Consider the following 25,202-nt stretch of genomic DNA (forward strand, 5'->3'; position numbering starts at 1 on the left):
CTCGTGTAATATACGGTTTAATACAAAATACATGATTGTGGGCAGGAATATACAAAATTTGGTCGATATACATGATCGTTGGTATCTATTCAAACGAGGGCCATGAAATACATTAGCAAATTCCTACAGTATTTTAAGGCAGGCGATTACGAATTATTTAAACCACGTTTTTCATCTGTCACAGATTTTATAATCATTTTGAAGTGGCTGCTTTATCTCGAGGAAAACGAGCGGTAAGTGTTATACAAAACAAAATCTTAATAGCAATTTGATCACTTTTGCGTCATTTGACAGTAAGAATAGTAATAAATAGAGGATAATTTCTTTTCCTACGTTAGGCCTAATACCTGGTATGTTTTTTAGTGTGGTACACACACAAAAAACACCCCCCCCCCCAAAAAAAAACACCATTTTAAAAAACCCACAAAAACGAGTGCCGTGCCGAAGCCACGGGCTAAAATGCTTTATTATCATTTTTTTTTATTTATAGCATCAATCACAAATTGAAATATATACAGTATTAGCGTTGGAAAAGAAAGTTTTCTTTTTGTTATATTTTTTTTTCTCACCCTAGCGAAACACTTTCTGCAAATGACCTTAATAAAGAAAAATAATAAATTAACCTAAACCACTTTGAATGTCGACCGTATCTTTTATTTACACGGCATCATGCGCGGAAGAAAATACCAACTGAACCGGGATTTCAGACAGCAGATGAATTGAAGTTGATTCATTGAACATCATTAGCAATTGTACAATCAAACAGATGCAACAATGAAAAGTGGAACTATGAAAAATCGAGAATGTTAGATTTGCGAAGGATTTATTCCGAATCATTGTCTGCTAATAGAGAATTCATGTCAGTTGCTGTGTCGGCGATGCCCACACAGCGCGCCGTCCAAATGTGAAGTTGCGTTTTGCTGACAGACATAACACTGTGCCATAATTTATCTGATGGCATGTAAAGAAGCTGCTTAAATTATAGTATTTAAAAGTTTCTTCATTTTGTAAGAGCTCAAGAAATTAATTCTGGTTTGAAAGACAAGATGACGGTAAAACTCAGAAGACGTAGCTGTACAGTACCGTTGGTGTTGGAGACGTCATAATAAAGGTAACTGCGTTAACTTCGCTTTTTGTTTGGTAATTTGTTGGATATTATCTTTTGCTGATCTTCTTTGAGCTTGGAGTAAATTTTACATTCTGAACATTTTTATTTGCACTTATCTGCTTAATATGTATTGCTGGGATATCATATAGAATATGAAGTCAGTATAATGGTACTATATTACATATTTGAATGATAAAAGACTGGTAAATGATATAATGATAAACTACAAAATAAATAATTTGCCCAATATCCCAAATATGTTAATTAAAACAAACATTGAATGTAAATTCAGATATAATGAGCAGTTGTAAGAAGTAAGAAATAACATTTTATCCATTGAACCTGTTATGTGTTATCATCATCAGTTTTAAAATAAACACATGGAGACAAGTTTGCTTAAATTCTAAAATTAACACACACACACACACACACATATGGTATTTTAATCTAATACAGAAATGGTGACATTGATATATGCAGACCAATAGTTTTTTTCTTCTACAGATATAAATTAAAAAGCCTAATTCTGAGAGTTTCACCTACAACATTCATGATGGGAAAGGGCCACTAATTAAGAGCTGACATATGTGGAAGAAAAATACCATCCATGTTGAAAAGGGCTAGAGGTAATGTGAGAAAACATAATTTATCAATCTTATTTAACATTATTGTTGATATTTTATCTCAACTGGTCAAAAGGCTAAGTGGGTTTATGTAATGGTCCAGAGTGTGTTATTTATTTCACATCCCCTTCTGTCTTTCAACAGTAAGAAATTAGCTACTCTGGAGTCCATAGTTCTGATCAATTTGTTTATATAAAACTTGGTTTTGGGCTTAAATCAACATCTTGGATAAATCTAATAATGAGCAAAATCCAAGTATGTACATGTGATCATGTATAAGATTAGTTGAGTTTTTTAACCAGCCTAAAAGCCATACTTCCACAATATAGGCTAAAATCATTAAGTTGTCCTTGAAGTTTGATGAGTGTTAACCATTAATAATAATAAGGTGATCTTTCATCTGAGTATGTTACCACCGCATGTAATATTTATACATGTAGTGCAGTTTTTACTAAACGTAGAATACATGCTTATATAAATGAGATCTAGATTGAAGAAGTGAAGATGCATACAAATACATGAGGTTATAACCACTACTGCTGATTCAAGTTTGATCATGCTTGGCCATTGGGCTTATAGAGTCAAGTTTCACAATGATGCTTATTATGAGTGTGATAAAGGTATGGTAGTGAAGTGACCTTGCATCTGATTGGCAGAGTTTCTTATGATTTGCACAACAGTGTTTATGATCCAATTTAGATCTGACTTGTTTAATTATTTGCTTGTATGTCTGAGGCTATAAGCAAAATCTATGCATATAATGTGGTGGTTCTACATCTCACTAGCCATTCTTGCTACTGCTCTTAAAACTATTTCTCATTAATTTCATCAGACTTGGTGAATAGATTTATCTCATCAAGATATAGCAAAAGAGCAATTTTGTAAAAAAAATATTCATTCATATTAAACTCAAATTCTGCATCTGATTGGTTGACCTTGCAAATACTATAAGGGCTCTATTTCTGACAAAAAGATTATTTTGATCTAATGTAGCAGAAATGCTTATATGATCAAAACATTGAACATATTTGATGACAAATAAGAAATAGTTTTTCATGCAAATTTGATAAACATTGATAAATCGGTTCATATCATTAAAAGCTTGGAAGAGTTTGATTACATGCGAGACCATCACATATTAATCATTCTTTATTTAGAGAATTATTTTTGTCAGGATTTAGTAAAATATGTAAAATCAATATGGACTGGTTTTGTTATGTACAGCAACACTAGTTGTTTACTGAGTACTGAGGGAATTGGAGTAAGGCAAGGGTACATTGCAGTAGGTAACCTGGTTGACTTGATAACAGGATTTTAACACAAACATTTTTATCAGGAGTCTAGCATACTAACCATTGATTCACTGCAGATCCTGCCCCCATTAGTTACCTTTTAATACATAAAGCATTTGGGTTTTTTATGTCACAAATCCCATAGGGATTAAAATTAACATCATGGGTCTCACTGGATAGTTCCGTATTTTGACATCCCTCTAATTTTTAAGGTAGAACGCATGAACCTAATTATCACAAGCCTAGCATTTATAAATTTACACATAAGCTAAATCTATAATGTGGTTCAGATTTACTTTGAGTTAGGCATGGAAATAGGTTGGCTTGTTGGTGACTGCCTGTCACAGTTAGATGAGCATTGGAGATCATATGCGTAACTTAGTCTGCAAATGAGCTGCCGACTTTTATTTGTGTCTGCTACAGAGGTAAATATAAAAAAATCTTGATGGTAGAGGGGTGATGAAAAGTATGCTAATTTGTTATAGTACTAGTGAACTTTATTCATGCATAAGGCACATACTGATTCTTTTAGTTGCCTTGTCACAGAAAAATGTTGAAAATAGCTATTTCTAGTAAAAAATGAATGTAAAATGTACCTGCATCCTTTGACCCTACCAGAACCAAACTAAAAGCTCAAATTTGTGCAGCTGCTTTTGCTCATCACAAACATAATTGGGAGTATAACTGCTAACCCTACCCTCTAGCACACATTTTATTCATTCATTGGATTAAAGTCACGTGCACCTTTCGGTATGTGCGACTGTTTAGTTTGTACACGTTTGTGTACTTTTTGAATTTAGCGATTAACTTATACAATGCCCCCAAGCAAGCAAGCCGAAGCCCAGGTGCCCCAAAAGGTCCCGCCCAGGCTCTCGTCACTGCAACCTTCTCCATCGTTGTACTCCGTTGGTGGTCTGTTTCTGCATCCTGCATCTCCTTCCTCTCTCATTTCAGGCAGTAACCGAAGCACACCAGCAGCAGTATTATGAAATTTTCGTTGCAATCAATGCCCAGTTCCCTATATTTATTGGGCTATTCCTGTACTATCTTGCCAAACATGTGATTGTCACATACGCTTCAGATATTCCTGAGTTGTGAATTTTCCTATCTTTTGTAAGGTCTATTAAATTTTGTGTACTTTGCGTACTTGAATTTTCCGAAAAATTTTTCACATCTAGTAGGCTTTTAGTAGCCCTTTATTTTGTTTTGGAGATCTCAGTTTGGTTAAGTATTTTGTACGTGTGGCTTTAAACCAATCAGTGTGTTTCAGGGCCAGTAAGTTGTTGGTCAAAAGAGGGCTTTCGTGGGTCAGAATGAAAGCCCTATGTGGTAAAATTTGTTTGTAAAAAAGAAAAAAAAAAAGAAAAGAAAAGAAAAAAAAGGTGGGTAGGGAGTGTGTATGCTATATTTGTGTGATGGCTATAGACATTTTTGTTCGTTTTTCTGCTTTTCCCACATATCCCGACAACACACATTCACGCTCACTTTCTCATTCACACTTATAAGTAGATGTGGGGGGGGGGTGGCCTTATTTCTTTTGTTTGATTTCGGGAAGGCAATTCTTTTCATACTGGGGGGTGGGGGTGGTTTGATTATTTGAGGCATACTCTTTTCATTGTTTCTGCCTTCATTCCCCAAGGTCTGCAAGTGTCCTGTTCTTTCTTCTTTTACTGCCTTAGGACGTTTAACTTCATTCTGTGCCTTTTCCTGCTCTTCTTTATTTCAGCTCTTTCTGCCTTATCCCGTGTCCGTTTCTGTTTTGGTCTTCTCATCCTTTTGATACTGCCATGTTCGCCGTGAGATGTTTTCTTCGAGGGAGGTGGTTTGATTGCCTTTGTTTCCCTTCGCTTTGACCACTTGGCTATTTACCTGTTATTTTTGTTTAGCTTAGCTATTTGTGATTTATTTTAATGTATATTTTTTTTATTTTTATTTTTTTATATTTTTTTTATTTTTTTTTGATCCTACGGGACCTAGCATGCCGTTATAATTCCGAAACAGTGATTTTGTAATATTTTGTCCTTATCTGGTTTTTATTGTTCGGGTTATGATCGGCTGTGCCAGTCTGTGAACCCACGATACCGAGCCGGCCGTCACAATTCCCAAACAGTGATTTGTAATATTTTGACTGGTCTTTGATTTACTTTTTTATATTTTTTTTTTTTTTTTTTTTTTTTTTTTTTTCCTTTTTTTCTTTTTTTCTTTTTTTTTTTTTGAACCTACGGGGCCTAGCATGCCATTATAATTCCAAAACAGTGATTTTGTAATATTCGTCCTTATCTGGTTTTTATTGTTCGGGTTATGAGCGGCGGTGTCAGTCTGTGAACCCACTAGCCCGAGCCGGCCGTCACAATTCCCAAACAGTGATTTGTAATATTTTGATTGGTTTTTTTCTTTTTTGGTTCGATCTTTTAGGTTTATTGGTTTTAATTTCTTTACATGGTCTCTCTTTATACCCAACCCTTCATTCGGTTTAGATTTGTCCCCTTTTGCCTATTTTGTTAATGAATGTCATGATGTTATTATAGGTCATTCCTATGTTATTGTTTTTTGCCACAAGTAACTCCGGGTATGTCCACCGTTCTCCTATTTGTTCCTGTTGAGATTTTAGTTCGGCCCTTTCCTGGTTGTATTTGGGGCATATATTTATTAAGTGTGCGATTGTTTCTGGAGTTGGGCAGTAGGGGCAGTTTTCGGTTGGTCCCCTTTTTATGTGTTTCCCTGCGCATCCTGCCAATAGTGTTTTACCTGTTCTTATTCTATTTATTATTGTTATATCGTATGGATTTTTGAAGGTCGGACTTTCGACTTTTCTACTTACTTTTTTCATCATCGTGTGTATTAGACTGTTTGCATCCGATTTTTCCCATAGCTCTTGCCACATGTCATTGATCTTGTCCCATGTTATTGATTTCAGTGACGCTGTATGCTATATTTTGGGCTTTTGGTTCGTTTGTGGCGTTTTTTGCTTCTGCATCTGCTTTGTCATTGCCTGGGATTATGGATGTGAGAGGGTATCCATACGAATTCAACGTGTTTGTTGTTTTTTTCAATCTCTTTAAGTAGCGATCTTGCATGATTAATCATATTAGGTCTGCTCTTGGATTGGTCTGTTGCTAACGATTGTAGTACACTGTAAGAGTCGCTTAGAATGACTGCCTTAGTTGTGGGGTATGTTTTGACGTATGTTAATGCCATTAGTATTGCCATGAATTCTACCGTGTATATAGCGCATTGGTCTGGGAGTCTTTTTCCAACGGCGACATCTAATTTTGGGATCACTATCCCTGCTGCAGTTTTATTTGGATTTTTGGTTTTTGATCCATCTGCGAAGATTTGCGTGTATGTCTCGTATTTGTTGTCAATGTACGTTAGTATTGATGCTCTTAGTCCTATCGGGTCATTTTGTTTTTGTCCTAGTTTACGTAAGCTAAGATCTATTTGTGGTGTGGGACAGGTCCACGGGGGGTCTGGGTAGTACCTTATTTTTTCTGGGTTGATATTTGCGATTTGAAATTTCCTTTTTAATTCTATAATTATTTTCCCACTAGGTATTTTTTTATTTTTTCCTTTTGTATCGAATGGTTTGTCGCATGCTAAGAGGGCTTGTAGCGTGAGGTGGTTGGGTTGGTGTATTGATATTCGAGTCGAGTATCGCAGCATCAATTCCTTCCGCCTTAGGTCTAGCGGGGGTTCTCCTACTATTATTAAGATATCTTGTGTGGGGGTACCATTTAGGACGCCGGTGCATACCCTTAGCGCTTTTGATTGGACTGTGTCTAGTTTCTTTAGTAACGTGGTGTTCGCCGCTCCATATACCTGGCAACCGTAGTCCAATTTTGCTCTTATAAGTGCTCTATATAGGGTAACGAGTGTTTTTTGATCAACCCCCCAATTCACCCCTCTGAGGTTTCTGTGGAGGTTGATGTCTCGTTTGCACTTCATTACGAGTTCTTGGATATGAGCTGCCCACGTGAGTTCGTGGTCGAATACCATACCTAGGAGTGTCGCTTGTTTTTCGAATTTGATGGGTACCCCCTTTAGGGTTAAGTTTGGAGTGGGTGGGGGGTGGCCACCTCACGGATTGAAAACTATGCCTACTGTTTTTAGAGGTGACAATTTAAATCCCCATTTATCTGTCCAATTTCCTATATCGTTTAGTCCTTTTTGTAAGTGCTTGGTCGTTTCTCTGCTGGCCGGGTTGCCAGTTTTCCATACGGCGCTGTCATCGGCGAATTGGGATAAGTCAAGGTGGTTGGGTTTTACCGCTGTTTCCAGGTCGTTTATCATTATATTAAATAAAGTTGGGCTGATTACGCTTCATTGTGGCGTGCCATTTTCCAGTTTGTATCGTTCGGAGTAGTCTTGTCCTAGTCTGACTTGTATCTTTCTATCGGTTAGGAAGTTAGCAATAAATTTGTATATATTGCCAGTTATTCCGTATGGTTTAAGTTTACTTATCAGTCCCTTAGTCCACATTAGATCATATGCTTTTTCCATGTCTAAGAAGATGGCTGTAACATATCTGGATTTTTAAAATTTTTCTCTAGATGCTAATTTGACAGCGGTTTCTAGTCTCATGAGTTGGTCTATTGTGCTTCGGTAGTTGCGAAACCCGCTCTGTGTATTAGCTAGTAGTCCTTTGCTTTCTAAATGGTATTTCAGCCTGTTGTTTACCATAGTTTCCATTATTTTACATATATTGTCTATTAGTGATATGGGCCTGTATGATTTTATATCGCTTGAGGGTTTTCCAGGCTTAAGAATCGGGACCACTACTGCCTTTTTCCATCTTATAGGTATGGTACCGGTTTCCCATATTTTATTAATGAGGTTAAGTGCAATTGTGACAAGTTTTTTGGGTAGGTTCTTGTACATTTCATACCCCAAAGTATCCTCCCCGGGGGATGTGGTCTTTTTGCCGGCGAGGGCCTTTCTCCATTCGGCTTCTGTAAATGGAAGGTTTAGTGGGCCGTCATTATTTCCTGCTTCCTTTATGTTGTCAGAGTTGCTTTCCTCAAATTGCCTTTTATGATTTTTAAACTTATCCTCTAAGTTGGTATTGCTACACATGTTGGCGAAATAGTTTGCGAATAATTCTGCCTTATGTTTGTTGTTTTGTCCAGGTATGTTGGGGGTTATTGATTTAGTTTTGCCTCTCATTTTTTTAATTCTTTGCCACACCTCCTTCGATTTTGTGTTAATATCTAGTTTTGAGCAGAATTCTCTCCATGAGTTTTGTTTAGCTATCATAATAGTTTGTTTGGCAGTTTTTTCCTTTTCCTTGTAGTAGTTAAAGTCCCTATTATTTTTAGTTCTTTTGAATTTGTTTAGAGCTCTTTTTTTCTCTTTAATTGCTATTTTACATTCATTATTCCACCAGGGCACCGTGGGTTTGGGTGCTACTCCTTTAGTTTTAGGAATTGTTTCTTGGGCCATTGTGTTAATGGTTTCTATTAATTTGTCATTAAAGGTGTCAATGTCCCGGTGATATATGGTTTCTGGGTCGATTGAGTCACCTATCTGTTTGAACCTAATCCAGTTGGCCTGTTCGTATTTCCATCTTGGTGTGAAGGACGCTTTATTTTGAGGTATTCTAATTTGTATTTCTATATTTATAAGGTAATGGTCACTTCCCATAGGGTCGCTTTCATCAACTTGCCAATCAGAAATGCCTGTTAATCTTGGTGTGCATAGAGATAGGTCTATTGCTGATGTGTGGCCTGTTCTGTCATCTATCCGGGTGTGCATTCCGTTGTTTAGAAAAACTTAGTTGCATTTTTGTGCCCATTTTTCTACAATTTTTCCTTGAATGTCCGTCTTTTGACTCCCCCATAGTTCATTGTGCGCATTGAAGTCCCCGCATATTACCACCCATTCTCCACAGTCTTTAATCATTTTGATTGTTTCGTCTGCACTTAAATTGCGCTGCTCATTTGTTTCATAGAGGTTAACGATTAGTACCTGCTTAGTTTGAGCGGTTATTTTGACTATCTGTATTTCGAAGTCATTGGGCGGTCTACTATCTGTTAATTTATGCATTTCTGATGTAATTCCATCTCTAACAAAGGTTGCTAACCCCCCTCCTCTTGCTGTGGGGGATCGATGCTTTAGGTATTTGGTGTTGTAGCCTATGATGTTTGGGATACGTGAGGTATCATTTAGGTGGGTTTCCTGTATGCATATAACATCTGGTTTTCTTTCCTGTTCAAGTATTTTGTTATTTAGTTGGTCAGCGTGGGCCCTAAGGCCGCGTGCATTCCATTGCCATATTTTGATTTCTGCTCTGGAATCCATCTCTAGTGCAAAAAGTCTTAATAGTTTGTTTAATTTACTGTTGTTTTCGTTTTATGCGTGTTTCCTACCACTGAGGGTGCTACCTATTTATTTTGTTTTTGGTATCCTGATTTTTGTTTTGGCCTGCTTATAGTTTACCCCATGGGAGATCATATATTCGACTATTAGGGCTTCTCTAAGAGCCCTGGGGCATTCTGCGTGGTTTGGTTTGTGGTTACCACTACAGTTAGCGCAGTGCTGATTGGTGGCGCTACATGTTTTCCGGTCTGGGTGGTGAAGACCACATTGATTGCACCGGAATAGGTTTCCGCAACTCTTAGAGTAATGCCCCCAATTTTTGCAGTTGCCACAGAACCGTGGTTTGTTTTTTGAAAGCAAAAATTTTTTTAACCTCGAGTTTTTCGGCTATTTTGATAGTTTCTGGGGTGGCGCCCTTAAAAAAGAGTACCACTGCAGTGCTATCCTTTCCCCTTCTTGTTTTTAGGCGGATTGCTTTCTCTACTTCCTGTCCTTTACTCCTTATGTAGTCTACTATTTCATTGGTTTTATTTTGAGTTGATATGTATATGACTCCTTTGTTGTGTGTTTTTGGGGGGTTTGGGTCTATGTGTTGTTTTGTTCTGTTGTGTCTAGTGACCTGAACATTTATTTGGCCTATTCTTTCAATTTCCATATATTTGGCAATCTGTTGTTCAGTGGTGCATTTGATTATCAGCAAGTCGTCTCTAGTGCTTTTAAGCGTGAATTCTCCTTGGTGATGTTTGTTCAATTGCCATGCTATGGTTTTAAAGGCTAACTTCGTTATTTTGGAATTTACTCCCTTGACGAAGAGAGTCAGTTCAGCGGGGTGTTTCTTGTTTTGGATATTTTGCAGACTGGTCTTTTTTCCCCTGGTGTTTGTCTCTTTAGCTGACTTTGTTTCGTTGTCCATAACCGGCTTGCTGGGTCTTGTATTCTGACAGTTAGTGTGTTCCTTATTCTTTCTAACTGGTATTTGGGATTTGGTTTTCCTATTATTCTTACCTTTTGTTGAGTCGTGTGTGACTGCTTTATTTGTGGTAGGGTGAGGGCGTTCTGTTTCATCTAGTAGGTTCTCAGTTTGAGTCCCCTGGCTGCTAGTGTTTTTAACCAGCGTGGTCTGGGTTGTTTTTGTGCTTGCTGAGTATTGTTCCTCAGTTTGGGTACTCATGTCGGATGTAGTTTTGCGGTTACTCGGTAGATTGTCCACATTCTCGTTTACGCTTGGTGACAGGTAGAGTCTACTCATCGAGTCAGTTGGGGTCGAGTTGAAAATTGGCGTTAAGAACTGTATCTGTCGTTTTTCTCTTAGGGGGGATGAGACTGCTTCGGAGTAAGTTTGCCTTAGTTTATCTGCCTTTAGGTTGACCAGGCAGCTGAGATAACTATTTGATGATGTGACATTAATTTTGTTGTTATCCATCTTGAGTTTCTTTATTTGATGTAAGGTATATATGACGGGATATTTCTTTAGTTTTAATCCTGGGTTTGTTTTGATTTCTTGCAATTTATTTGAGTTTAATTCTAGCTTAAAGCTATCTGTCTTAACTATACTTTATTCTACTTAGTACTATGAAAAAGCAACAGCTGTAAGGGGATATGCAAATAGCTTTTATTCTGATTTGTGTAATTAATTATTATGTTACTATTATCCAATTTAAACTTATTGAAAATTATTTTCTAGCCAAATGGTCAAAGTAAAAGGTTTTACTTACCCCGATCCAATTTTCTTTTTAAGATCTTTAGAGTTTTTAAATACAGCCTTCTAATTATACAAGTTTCATTACATTGGTCAATAATTAGTCACATGTGATGACACTTGTAACTAATCAAACCACAGCAACTGAGAGCAGACTAAGCACTGATATTTATATGGTACAGTGGCAATATACAGTCTGTCTGCCGCAACACATGAAACAAACTGGACAAATCTGAAAGCCTTGAATTTGACTTTATTTATCTGTATGGTAGAACAGAACCTGAGTTGAAAAGCTTTTAAAGAAAGACCTTGATATCAAACCTAATAATAACTGCAGGAGTTATATTATGGATAATTAACCATTCTCTCAGTTTCAAACTGGGCATTCCATCCCATGGGGTTCTAAATGTAAACCAAGTGTAACTGATATCCTAATGAACTGTAAAGACCATAGCAGCACAACAGCAGGGGACCAGGTATGACCAGATCCAGAAATCACAGACCAGTTTCAAACTGATGATGAACCACATAAAAATTACACATCTGCTAGAACTTATGTTATGAAGATAACTTAAATTGCATTATTATTAATCCTCCTCCTCACATTCATCATAATTGAGATGCATCATATATGTTTTATTGTAAAATAGTTTATGCAACATAATTCAGTGAAGACCTTTGCTGCCAATTTACCAGTGAACCATTTGTTTCAATGAACATATTTTATGTTGTAACGAGGAGCATCATTTAAACATTATGATACACTTATCTTACCTGTATATGAAATCTTAATACTAACACTTATACTTGCAATACTACTACTAATAAAAACACCTGCATTGATAATTTGATTATGTTCAATTGGACTTGTATCTAAATGATCACCAGCTGTATGAAAAGACATATTTTAATATATAGATATTGGATGGAATACTAGTTACCACAATTGAATAGTCATATGATAAATGATATATTATTTTAAACAATTTATATTTGCAGTGAAACATACTTTTACATTATTTTCACTTAAATTTCATTTATAGAGCAGTATACTCTGCATTCATTAAATTACTGAAATGGTTATAATACAACAACAAATACTGCAACTTCCAGAATCACAAAAATCAAAAGATATAAACAAAAACTTCCCTACATGTATCAACAGTTGTCACTTAATAGACAGAACTCTGAAGATTTAGAATAGGATGTTAACAAATTAGGTATTCAAGTTAAAAAGAAAAAAATACCAAGTAAGCTTACTACCAAAAAATCAAACAATAACAGTGAATTTTAGTACATTCCCAGGAAACAGAATATATGATTTTTCTTAACTTGATCTGATACATCTTAAATCTATAGAAAATGATTCATATTGTATGACTAAAATATTATGTAAACAAAAATTCCATCACTTTTTTCAGATGCAACATGCATACCCCAACCCATCCTTCTTGATCATAAAGTATACCAGCATTCCACTATAAGATGGGGAGCTGTAGTGGCTCAGTGGTTAGCTTTCTGGACCTGTGAAATAAGGTAGGTTCAAATTCTACCATCAGACCAACCTGGGTTAGCTACCATGGTGTGTCCTTGGGCAAGGCACTATACTTAAAGTGCCTTGGCACTAAATAACTTACTTGTGTTGGTTTACCATAAAAGGCCAAACCAAACACAAAAAAACAACAACTTTAAAATATGAGTTTTGTCAATACTAAGTAATTGAAAATCATACTGAAGAAATGTTTTTGTTAATACAGATTAATGGATCTAAAAAATCTCTTTCTTCTGCAGGAGTTTAAAATGTTAAATTAAAAAGGTCATGGTACACATTGCTTTGTTCATACACATCAGGCTCCGTAACCCATATCCAACTAAAAATTTTAGTAGAGTCTGAATAAAACATATTTTAATCTGGATGATAATATTCTTTCTCCATTCATATATTACACCACCAAGATTGATCCAAATAAGATTACATTTTACTATAACACTGAGGATGAGTATGCCTCTTAACAACTTACAAATGTGGAGAGAATGGAGTTAAACTGAACTTTGATTTCTTTTCAACCATAGCACAAGATGATCATTTATTATGAAAAAACCTGAATAAAGTTGGAGTTCATAACCATGACAGTCTTGATACAATATAAATTCAATATATTATTGTTGTCTTGAGGTATAGTTCTGTATATTACAATCTCACACAAGATCAGGGTATATTTTAGTACCATACAGTTAATTCGGGATTGTATTAATACCTATTCTGGTGAATGAACATTAAATAAGATTTACTATTTTGGAACCAGTTGCAATAAAGTTTACTAAACAAGAGAAAATATGACTTTACTATAATATCTAAAATGTAAAATCTGCAAACAGAATACTTGCTTGACTTTACACTTCAACTATATCATAATATTTATTTGAAATGAATTTATACAAATGGCATTAAATTGGGTTTCAGGCTGGTAATGACAATGGTAGTAGTGAATAGGGACGGTCTAGGGACTAGGGAACTTCCATGTTAAAAAGGGTATATCCACTCTGGGGACTATGTAATTTAACATGGGAGAAAAAAAAAAATATCCATTCTAGGGACAAGGGGAATTTAACATGGGAGAAAGAAAAAAAACTATTCACTCTAGGGACAAGGGAAATTGAACATGGGGAATAAATCGTGGGACTGTCTTGGGACTAGGGGAAATGGAACAGGGTCGGGACCCTATTTTAATAAGGTCCCGACCTGATGGGTCTATGAAAATGGAACAGGCGAAAATTGAAACAGGGAGGGGTCTCTATTTTTTTATTATTTTTTTAAACAAAAAAATAAAAAAAGGGGTAGGCAATTGAAAGTCAAGATCTTTTCGAGAGATAGGAATGGCCCTGAAAAGGGCCTTTGGTTTTATGTTAATATACATAAAGGGCATCTGTGACATCTTCTTCTTGACCTTAGGCTGTGCCTGACTGCAGGACCATAGATTAAGACTCTTTTGTGGCATCCTTGATGCCCCACATAAGATTCTTCGCATCCACAGGCTGGTGTCTGTCCTGTGGATAACTGTCCAGTTGGATCGGACATACATTGATATGTCCGTCCGGAACATCATCGAAGACACAAGCGTTGAAGATTGTACATCGGTCCACATGTTGGGGTGCTGAGTAACAGGTGAAGGAATGCAGTGAACTGTACTTATTTATAGGGGGAGGAAGGATTGAAACGGATTGAGTTTGTTGACCAATCCAAACACGCGTTACAAAATTCAGTCAGCCCACGTCCAATCCGAAGAGAGCAGTCTGTGACGTCACATAGTCTATATAGATTCGCTAGCGCCTGTGCGTAGTCAATCTAAGCGACAGTTTTTCAACATGACGGAAACTCAGAAAACGATCAGTTTGGGTGCACTGATGGTGGAGACTACCCAAGGGAACCCAGACTTACTTTCAGAAGAGGTGAATTGGGATTTTGTGGATTTTTTTACCTTGCAAGAATTTGTTCCTGAACCTTCGTCACCTTCTCCTTCATTACCGCACATGGAAAATTTTAGACAGAGACAGAAAGAAGAATTGGAGAAATTTATACAACAGCAAAAGGAAGCGGAACAAGCTTTTCTCCTACAGCAACAGCAGCAAGAAGAAGAGGTAAGAAAAAAACAACAAGAAGAAGACGCAGCAGCAAAGAAACAAGGGTGTCAAAATCAAACGGTCACGGTACTGTTAGACATTTTAGTTAAGAAGTCTGAAACAGATGTATCAGACTTCTTTATTACGGCCGAAGAGAATACGACCTTCCCAAGCTAAACACTCCAACCCTGTGACTACGCCTACTGCACCATCCTTAGTGATTTCAATGAAATCATCATCAACAGTACGCAGTCCAGAAGTAGGCCTTGGCCATGGCAAAGGCTTAAGACAGTTAAAGTTGATTGTTTAAACTCACCCCTTACACCAAAAAAGGCCCTTTTCAGGGCCATCCACGTCTCTCGAAAAGAGATAGGCTTTCAATTGCCAATAACTAAAAAAAAACATTTTACCCAATAGTACCTGTCTGTGTATGAGTGTGCGTGAGTGTAGGTTCTTATTTTAAAATCAAAACCCAAAGACACTTACCTTTTATAATTAATTTATTCTTTTATAAATATTTACAATTCACAATTCACAACAGAGCACTTTAAAAAGTTCATAGACTTATTCTGTCTCATTGTTCACTCTCTGTTTTTTTAATATCTTCACCGTCATAGTCTTTTCCTCCTCTTCCTCCTCACTTTCTTCCCTTCTTTTCTTCTCCTGTTTCTTTTTCTTCACCTGTCTGTTTTCTTCCTCTTCTTCTTCCTCTTCCTCTGAAGAATCCCTCTCTTCTTCTGACTCCTCTTGTTTCTTTTTTGGGCAGTCTGGTGACCAATGTCCTTTTTCTTGACAATAATAACAGGTATCTTGACTTTTGTCTCTTCTAACCCCTTTTTTTTCTTTTTTGACGGTCTGGACACTCTGAAGACCAATGCCCTTTCTTCTGACAGATATAGCAAGTATCTTGACTTTTATCTTGAAAGGAAGGAGAGTAGTCCCTCGGCTGGTCTGAAGAGAATTTTCTAATGACCCCTCGCAAAGCTCTGATGAAACGTTCGATCTTGGTAGTCTCTTCCATTGTTGTGCTCAGTTTGAGAGTGAAATGAATAGTGAAAGGACAAGACACATACCCTTTATATACGCTGGTCTGCTATGACTATAAATTAATTCATGGTGTTTAAACTTTAGTCATTTGACTTTTTGCTATCGAGATGAAATGATCCAATTCATTTGAGAAGAAAGAAGAAGAAAGTAAGAGGCAGAAACGTGATCTATCGCCTCGTACTAGGGCTGAAGTCTTGGCACAAATTCTTGCCAGTGATTTTGAAGAGGACATGAGTGAACCAGAATCCAAACCCTCTAAACAAAGTTTACCACCCTTAGTCAACCCTGAAAAGTACTATTCCATTCGAGAGACGGAAAAGCGTCCCTCTAGAAAATTTAGAACTACGGCTTACAAATACACAGTGAAGTTTAAAGATTTCAAGTCTGAAGTACTGTTAGAGAAAGCAAAAGGGTTCATCACCGACATGTGGGATTCTTTGCTCACCACACTCAAGCGACAATGTCAACCCAAAGAAGATGATCGCTTGAGACTTTCCATACAACATGACGGCTTGAAATCCCCTGTTTGGATCGAGTTTAGCAGCCCTGCAGAATTGACCACTTCCAAAGTCATGGACAAGATTCAACACGTGCAACAATCTAATGACCAGTTTGACATCACCGATGGAAAAGCCACACTGGACATGACCCACGTCTCTCCTCCTCAAGGGACCGGACAATGCAGAAAGACCTTATTGGTCAACAACCTTCGCATTACCAAAACAAGTCTTGTCCAAATTAACAATTTTCAAGACCACATGTGTTTAGCCCGAGCCATCGTGGTGGGATGAACCTATGCCGACAAGAACGACATGGTAGAATGGAAAAGAGCCTGGGAGAACATTCGAAAATCGAACCGAGCCAAACAACGAAATGAAGCAGAACTTCTGTTACAACAAGCATGCCTGTCCAAAGACACATCCTGTGGCATTCCTGAGATGCAAAAATTGCAAGATGCCCTAGCTCCACGATATACCTTGAAAGTGCACCCTCAAGAAGTGCGCGGGTCTCTGTTGTTTCGAGGGAAAGACTTTAAGGATGGAAAATACATTCACCTCTATCATCACGATGACCATTTCGATACCATTACCACTATCACTGGATTCTTGGGATACAAATATTACTGTGAGAAATGTGACTTATGATGGTTATAATAATCGAGAGCAACACAAACATTGTGGATCGAAATGCTCAGGATGTTTGGCCTCTCAACCCTGTCTGAGCGAAGGGCAAGAACCAGTGCATTGTCCTGCTTGTCTGCGCACATTTGTCAGCCCTGCCTGTTACCAACAACATCTGAAGATGCAAGGTTCACAGAAGAAATGTGCTTGTCAACTCCTGAGATTGTGCCCAATGTGTGGACAAGGTCTATGTATCAACAGTACCAAGGCACACGTATGTTCAGAAAAGAAAAAATGTCACATTTTCACTGCATTGTGGACTTGGAACACCAATGCTACATACAAAAATACCAATCCCAACCAGAGAAAGAGGATGGTCACAAGAAGAAGAAAGGCAATTTCATCTTTTTCGATTTCGAATGCATGCAAGAGACCAGTATTCACATTCCTAATTTCTGCATGGCTCATCGAGCGTGCGAGAAGTGATTCAAGAACCTATCTTGAGTTATTGCCCTCACTGCAGTAAGATTCCTGGAGGGCGTGAAAAAATCTTTCAAGGACCGAACACACTAGCCGATTTCACACAATGGGTCTTAGACCCCATCGACAAGACGTGGAGCCAAGAGGACATCGAACATTATTATGGAGATTGTCATTGTCATGCCACGGTGATGGCTCACAATTTCTCCGGATACGATGGACAGTTTCTTTTGAGATGTTATACGGAACGTGGCATCGAGCGTCCTAAAATCACTTTGAACGGAGCCAAAATCATTTTCATGCAAGTGGGACAAGTGCAGTTTAAAGATTCGATGAGCTACTTAGCCATGCCTTTGAGTCGAATGCCTAAAATGTTTGGAATGACAGAAATGGCTAAAGGGTACTTTCCACACTTTTTCAATACAGAAGCCAATCAACACGCCGTTCTACCCCATTTGCCTCAGGCTCGCTATTACGACCCTGACAACATGCGTACCGAACGAGAAACTTTCTACGCTTGGTACCAGGCTCACGCCTCCGACCCTTTCGACTTTCAGGAAGAAATGCTAAAGTATCGTCGTTCCGACATGGACATTTTACGGCGATGCTGTGGAAAATTTTGAGAACTGTTCATGGAACACGGAGGGGTTGATCATTTAAAAGAGGCTTGCACCATTGCCAAAGCGTGTTCCTTAGTCTACCGACAACGATTCATGCTTGAAAACACTGTGGCTGTCATCAGTCCTCAAACGACCAACTATGTCAAACGTCAATACTCGGTCAAAGCCCCATGCTGGTTGCATTACTTGTGCGACAAGGAAGACAAATGGATTCAGCATGCCCGCAACGGACAGGGCGAAAGATCATCGGAATGCATTCGGTCAATGGCTGGGACTCAGAAAACCCCAAGATCATGTACGAGTTTAACGGTTGCTTATTTCACGGATGTCCCGTCTGTTACCCTGACCGCGGCACTAAAAATCAGTTCTTACAACGAACCATGGAAGACTTGTACCAGGCCATTTGTCAGCCACGCCTAAAGTTAGAACAGGAAGGATACCAAGTGGTGGAAATGTGGGAACACAAATACAATCACCGTTTGAACACCGATCCCGAGTTTAAACGCCTCATGGAAAGTTACCAGTTCATGGACCCCCTGAACCCAAGTAATAGTTTGTACGGAGGAAGGACCAATGCCACCTGTTTGCTGTACCAAGCTGACGAAGAGAAAGGAGAAGAAATCAAATACTTGGACGTGTGTTCACTGTATCCCTACGTGTGCAAATATTGTTGCTTTCCTGCAGGGCACCCACAATTGTTCACCGAACACATCGACCTAAAAAACATTCGACAATACGAAGGCTTGATCAAGTGCAAAGTTTTGCCTCCCACGAACCTATACCATCCCGTCTTACCTCGCCATTGCCAAGGCAAACTTATGTTTCCTTTGTGCCGTACTTGTGCTGAAACGTGCAACCAAGATCAACCTTGTCATCACACCCAGGAAGAATGGGCCTTGACGGGGACATGGGTCAGCGTAGAATTGTTCAAAGCTCTGAACATGGGATACCAACTGTTAGAAGTGTACGAAATTTGCCACTTTCCCAAGACACAATAATTCCACAAGGGTGACCCCACGCAGAAAGGCATTTTCGCAGACTACGTAGATGCCTTTTTGAAACTGAGCAAGAAGCCAGTGGCTATCTGTCCTGGTGTCACACTCCCGAAGACCAAAAGACATTCAGAGAGAAATTCTGGGCACAAGAAGGCATTACTTTAGATCACATTGAGAAAAACGAAGGCAGGCGATCGTTTGCCAAAGTGATGTTAAATTGCTTGTGGGGTAAAATGGCACAATGACCGTGTTTACCCAAGACGGAGTATTTGACCGAACCTTCCCGCTACTTTCAGATGATTCACGACAAAGCCAAATTCATGAAACACGTGGACGTCGTTCGTGAGGATTTGATCTTGGTGAATTACGAAGAAGATCTGAACTTTGTAGAAGATGACCCCTTTGGAAATGTCATCATTGCAGCTTACATGACAGCTCATGCTCGCTTAAAATTGTACGAAGCTTTAGAACTGTTAGGGGAACGTGTCTTGTACTTTGACATGGACAGTTGCATTTATATCGATCACCCGAGTCAACAGCACCCTGACATCGAAGGAGACCGTTTAGGAGCCTGGACAGACAAGCACCCTGATGACAAGATTCTAAGTTTCGTTAGTGGTGGTCCCAAAAATTACGGCTACGAATACTGGGCCAAACAAGGAGAAGTGCACACGAAGTGTAAAGTGAAAGGACTTACTCTGAATTATCGTACCAGTCGAGTGGTCAACTTTGGCATATTGAAAGAAGCCTTGCAGTCTAGAGAAAGTGACCACCTATCAACCCAACAAGATTGTACGTTTACCCACACACCACATCGTCAGTCGACCCTTGGAAAAAGTCTATCAAATCGTGTAGCAGAAGCGAGTGCGGCTTCCCACCCACTTTACTTTGCCGTATGGACATGTCGGTATAAAACATTGGTTGTAAGAGGATAGCCACCCACCAGAAGGATGACTTCGCCGCAGCAAGAATCGAGTGAGAAATCCAGTGAGAACCCTACCATTTTCCAGTCTTCTTACCTGACTATTGTGATTGTGCCCGTCGACTGGACACGTTTCAAAAATGGCCTACGGATAGGGAAGGATTACCTTCTTCGTATATTTTAGCTAGAACAGGATTTGTCTACTTCGGACCTGAGTCAGGATTGGGATACGAAGTACAGTGTTTCGCTTGCGGACTGAAGTTACGAATGGATCTATGTATCTACAAAGATTCAGCTATTCTGGAACATACTCGATGGTCTCCGCACTGCCCTTACCTTTCAATGGCCTTTCCACCCATTAAACTACGGTACAATTATGACGGTACCTTAGAGACGGTACCTTCCAAAACTAGACGTAAACACATTGCATCCTATTTCATTGTTGTTTCTTTTCCACATAATAGCTTATTTTTTATAAAATGTTAAACTTTACTAATCTTTTTTCAAGATCACTTTAGTTTGCAAAAATATATCTTGTCATTTATTGGCATTCTACATTGAATTTTGTAAACTAGCTATAAACCTGACCTAATTACTCAACTTAACTGCTGACAGAAACAGTCTACAGTAAATGTATTTCATTTCTATAGCTCGATGGATAAACATTACATCTTTTAAAGCTGTGCACAGAATAGGCCGACATATCACGAGTCAGGAAAACATGGGGGTGGTATCCCCTGTGTCCAAAATTAATATCATTTTGAATAGAATATTCTAGTGACAATTGCCTCTTTTCAGATGGTAAGCATTGCTTTTTTTTATTTTCATCAATCTGTCAAATTCGGTATGCATTTTGCTTTAATATTTGAGATGGAAACCTTAGGTGCATAGAAATGTCAGACAGCATTGTACATCATGAATGGTGTCCAACATACTTTTATGATCATAAAACAAAATCCCATTTTTTAGTTATGGCCACTGATTTAAAAAATATTCATCCAAGCTAAATATAATAATAATAATAATGAGGACTTTGTATAGCGCCTAATCTTTAGAAGCTGTAAGCGCTTTGCAACATTAGACAACATAAAAACATACACAATGATATGATTACAAAAACAAACACCATGAAATTAGAAAACATAAAAAACATGCTGAGAATATTTAAGGTAGTTAACATTATTAAGTCATTAAGTTTGTTTTTGTAGTCAGAATAAGTAGTTTTGAGAGCACTCTTGAATGGGATCACTGCGTCTTTGTGTCTAAGTTCAGTGGGCAATTCATTCCATGTTGCTGGGCCCTGGTATGCAAAAGAATGCTGTCCATGTGACTTTGTTTTCATAGTGAGAATAATGAGTATATGATTGTCGGAAGAGGAGTGTAAGTATCTTGCTTGTGTGTACACATAGGTGAGGTCGGATAGGTATGTTGGACTAGAGTCTGTCAGTGAAACGTAGCACAGAGAACTAATGTTGTGTTTGATTCTGGATCGAATGGATAGCCAGTGTTGGGTACAGAGCAGCGGGGAGGTGTGCTCTGATTGTGGTACTCTAAGTATGATCCAAGCAGCTATGTTTTGAACTTTTTGAAGTCTCTGCAGTAGATATTAAGATGAACCAGACAGAATTGAGTTACCATAGTCCAGTCTTGAAAGCAGTAATGAACACACAAGTGTTTTAGTGGCATCAACTGAAAGATATCTGAGAATGGAGCTGATGCGTCTCAGCTCAAGATACGCAGCCTTGCATATGTTCATGACATGTTGGTGCAATGTGAGAGTACTGTCCAGAGTAACACCTAGGTTTTGTACTGATTGTGTGAATTTAATGTTGGTGTTGCTGATATTTATTGTGTGAGGTAAAGGATGTGAATGAGAAAGTCTTTGATAAGTAAGTATGGCTTGATTTAAATTGTGTTTTTCATGTGACTTGCCAGAGATTTTTAAATGAATTGATAAAGTAACTTGAGACACATTTCAAAGTACATGTTTTAAAAATATTCCATTGATTATTGCTGGCATTTAGAAAAATGCAATGCATCCTTTGTTGTGAAACTTATTTTAAAACATTGTATTACTCATGCAGAAGCCTGCTTGAAAACTAATGGCAAAGCAAAGGCAAATGGAATGGAAGAGACCATATCAGAGACCCTCAAATATGCACCCAACCAACGCAGAATGATAAAAAACAAGGTAATCCAAATGACTCTTATTTCATCAATATTGGATTCAGTTTCGTCTTTTAAAGCATAGTATTTGCAAAGCGGATGCATTTCTAAACTGATAACAAAATCAGCTTATCCTATTGCCCAAGACTATCAGAGCTAGAGTCCAGCTAACTACAATATGCATATATCTTGTCTGATCAGACAAGTGCTTCCATTTGGAATTTTTATTCACATGAAATATTTGGATGAAATAAATTCATCTTTGTGCAAATTGATTGCACCATCCACTTGCCAGAAATGACAAGTAAGTGCAAAGTTATCTTGTATCATGGCTTAACGATAGTAAGGGAAGCACAAGTGCAGTGAAGAAAATTTCATACATTTTTATAATGCTGATTAACATGACTTCTGCATATGTAACTAGTGCTGAGATGATATGACTTTATTTAAGCATTACAATTTTGTTTTAATTTGCAGGTGCCTGAGCAGAAGAAGTAATAGATAAACTTTACAGTGGAGTTGGAGACTGATTCTGATTCATAATCTTAATTAAATCTAGAAAATAAACATTAAAGTCATATTAAAATATCTGTTGTATTGTTTCCTTCTTTCATTTTTCTCTTAAAAACAAATGTCTGAACCTTTAGTCTGTAAATTCAGTGGATTCCTTATCAGCCCATCTACTTTTACTTTACACCATGCTACTTTAAAAAAAAAAATGAATTATCCCCATTGGGGTAGGTCCCCCCAACCCCCCACCCTACTTTGTCAACTTACCTGCCACATTTAAATCTAATGGAAGGCCCTGCTGTAAAGCCTGTTAGTAAAACTACCCAACAAGAGGATTTCATACATTTGCAACTCCTAGATGGATGGTAATGTTTTCATTTTTGTAATGTAGATTTGGACATTCTTGCCACCAGTATGGAATATGTGTTTCAGAAACACAAGCAGCTTTCATCAGATTTGCATATAGGTTTTATTTGTTGTGAGTATGTTGTAGGAAGTTTTTTTAAATAACATCATATGAGATGATGCCAGTGGAAATGGCAGAAAAGTGTCTGTATTGTTCACCAACTACACCTTGTTCTTACAAAATGTGGCTGTTACACATTCCCATGATGATGTCACTGACAGCCATCAGTGAGGAATGCCCCAACAAGCATAATACAAATTGCTTCCATTGTAATTGTTACAATTCCATTCTGACCACTCCGGTGTCCTAGTGGTTAGAGCGTCCGCCTCAGAAGCGGGAGGTCATGGGTTCAAACCCCAGCCAAGTCATACCAAAGACTTACAAAAATGGTATTAACAGCTACCTCGCTAGACGCTCAGCATTAAGAGGTTAGTGTTAGGACTGATCGGCCTGGTGTCAGGATAATGTGACTGGGTGCAACATCATACTACATGTTTGCAGCATGATGCCCCAGTGCTATACATCACTATAAACTGCCACACTGCAGACATCGTAGCAATATGACTGAAAAATTATTCAAGCTACGTTAAAAATCCAATCACACACACACAATTCCATTCTACGATCCAGAACCAACACTAATTCCATACTACAGTTCTTGCATTTCAATCCAATTTTGCTTTTGAAATGTAGTGCCACTCAATTCATAATGAACCCATTCATTTCAAACACTCGCAAATACTTATTATTCCTGTCTACAACTGAAAAATATCTATATAAAAAAACGTGTAACTGTGTTTTATGCAAGGGCATGGAGATGCACAAAAACTTGCACCTGAAGCTTGAATAAAACCCCGACTGTGGATAAGACTTTACCCATCGATTACCCCAGCTTGGGGATAAATCCTGACCGTGGCGATTTATTATATATCCTATGACTGCTCCAGCTTGAGGGCAAAATCCAAGCACATCCCTAAAAAGATAACAGGTATAGCGGCTCTTTACCTTCTGTAAATGCCACTTGAGCTTCCTGATGCTGTTGTATCTGCCATTTGACAGAATCACGAATGTGGATATATTTCTTAATTGCCTCTAGTTGTTGAGCTAGTTTAGCTGTATGAAATTCCTTTGTGCAGACTCACTCATTATTAATATTACAACAGTGATTTAATTACACATCACCTGTCAGCACACCGATGATAAGTCAGTTATTTTATAACACACCAACAAGCTTGCCCCTTGCACCCCCCCCCTTTTTTTTTTATTTGGGCACCTGTGGACATGAATCTGCAAGGCTCAAATTGTCATTTTTAATATAAGATCTCAACATTTTTAAGGCCTTAATTTTAAAGACATCCTTAAAACCCCCAAAAGGTTATCAACTGGATCACCAGCCTTCGTTTAGAGTAACAGCAAGTATATATATATATTTAGGTCTAAGGAAACACAATAAAAATGTTTGATTTAACAATGACATATTTGCCTCAGGTCTGTGATCCTGAAGTGAATATTAACTGTCCATTTATTTTCTTGGCTTTTCTTTACTAGGAAATTGATTATAGAGATTTCTGCAATGGTGAAGGCAATGTAAAAATTGGTTACTATAACATACTTTTTACGCCATGTTTGAAAAAATAAATCCAATGGAAAGGTTATAGTCTGAAAATCTTCATTAAATTAAGTTAATATAGGGGAAAAAACTTTAAGAGTTCATAAATATTTTTCAGTGCTGAATAAAGATATAACATAACACTTTCTGCTGTGATTTTAATAGTTTCTGAGAGCATGAAAAATTTCTAGAACTATAATGTATAAATGTTTTCAAAAGATTATATTAATATGAGGGAAAAATCTGTTATGAAATAAACTGACAAGATCTTGTATGAATTCATGTTATCTTTAAATATGATATTTGTGTGAAAATATCTGGAAGAAAAAACAAGATGGTGCCACTCACACATACAATGTGGTTGCCACAGTAGCCATATTTAGAAACTTTTTATCGCTACTTCTGAATGGATAATTGTGTCAGCGTGTCAACATGTGTACAAAATACTTATGTTGATGTCTAGCAGGTCCTGAATGAGAATTATGGTGCTGTACAGACATCCTATAAGGCCACCAATGTGGCCATCCTGAAAATCTTGGTATAACTACTTCTCCTGAATGAATCGTCATATCAGTGAAAGACTTCTTATGTCTAGTTGGACGTAAATGAAAATAGTGCCAATCTAACCTCCAATATGGCTGTTTTAATGGGCATCTGGAAAACCCCTT

At 37.8% G+C, this 25,202-nt stretch overlaps 1 long non-coding RNA gene across 1 annotated transcript; it reads left to right on the top strand.

Annotated features, from left to right (window-relative positions):
- Positions 1–724: 724 nt before the first annotated feature.
- LOC149791436 (uncharacterized) lies at positions 725–22,960 on the top strand. The gene is made up of 5 exons (XR_016423180.1): positions 725–1,111; positions 1,613–1,734; positions 12,459–12,573; positions 21,928–22,034; positions 22,487–22,960. It is a non-coding gene; the product is annotated as an uncharacterized LOC149791436 (long non-coding RNA).
- Positions 22,961–25,202: the final 2,242 nt, after the last annotated feature.

Source organism: Sinohyriopsis cumingii, chromosome 9 (genome assembly GCF_028554795.1).
Source record: "Sinohyriopsis cumingii isolate HCF-2022 chromosome 9, ASM2855479v2, whole genome shotgun sequence".
NCBI lineage: Eukaryota > Metazoa > Mollusca > Bivalvia > Unionida > Unionidae > Sinohyriopsis > Sinohyriopsis cumingii.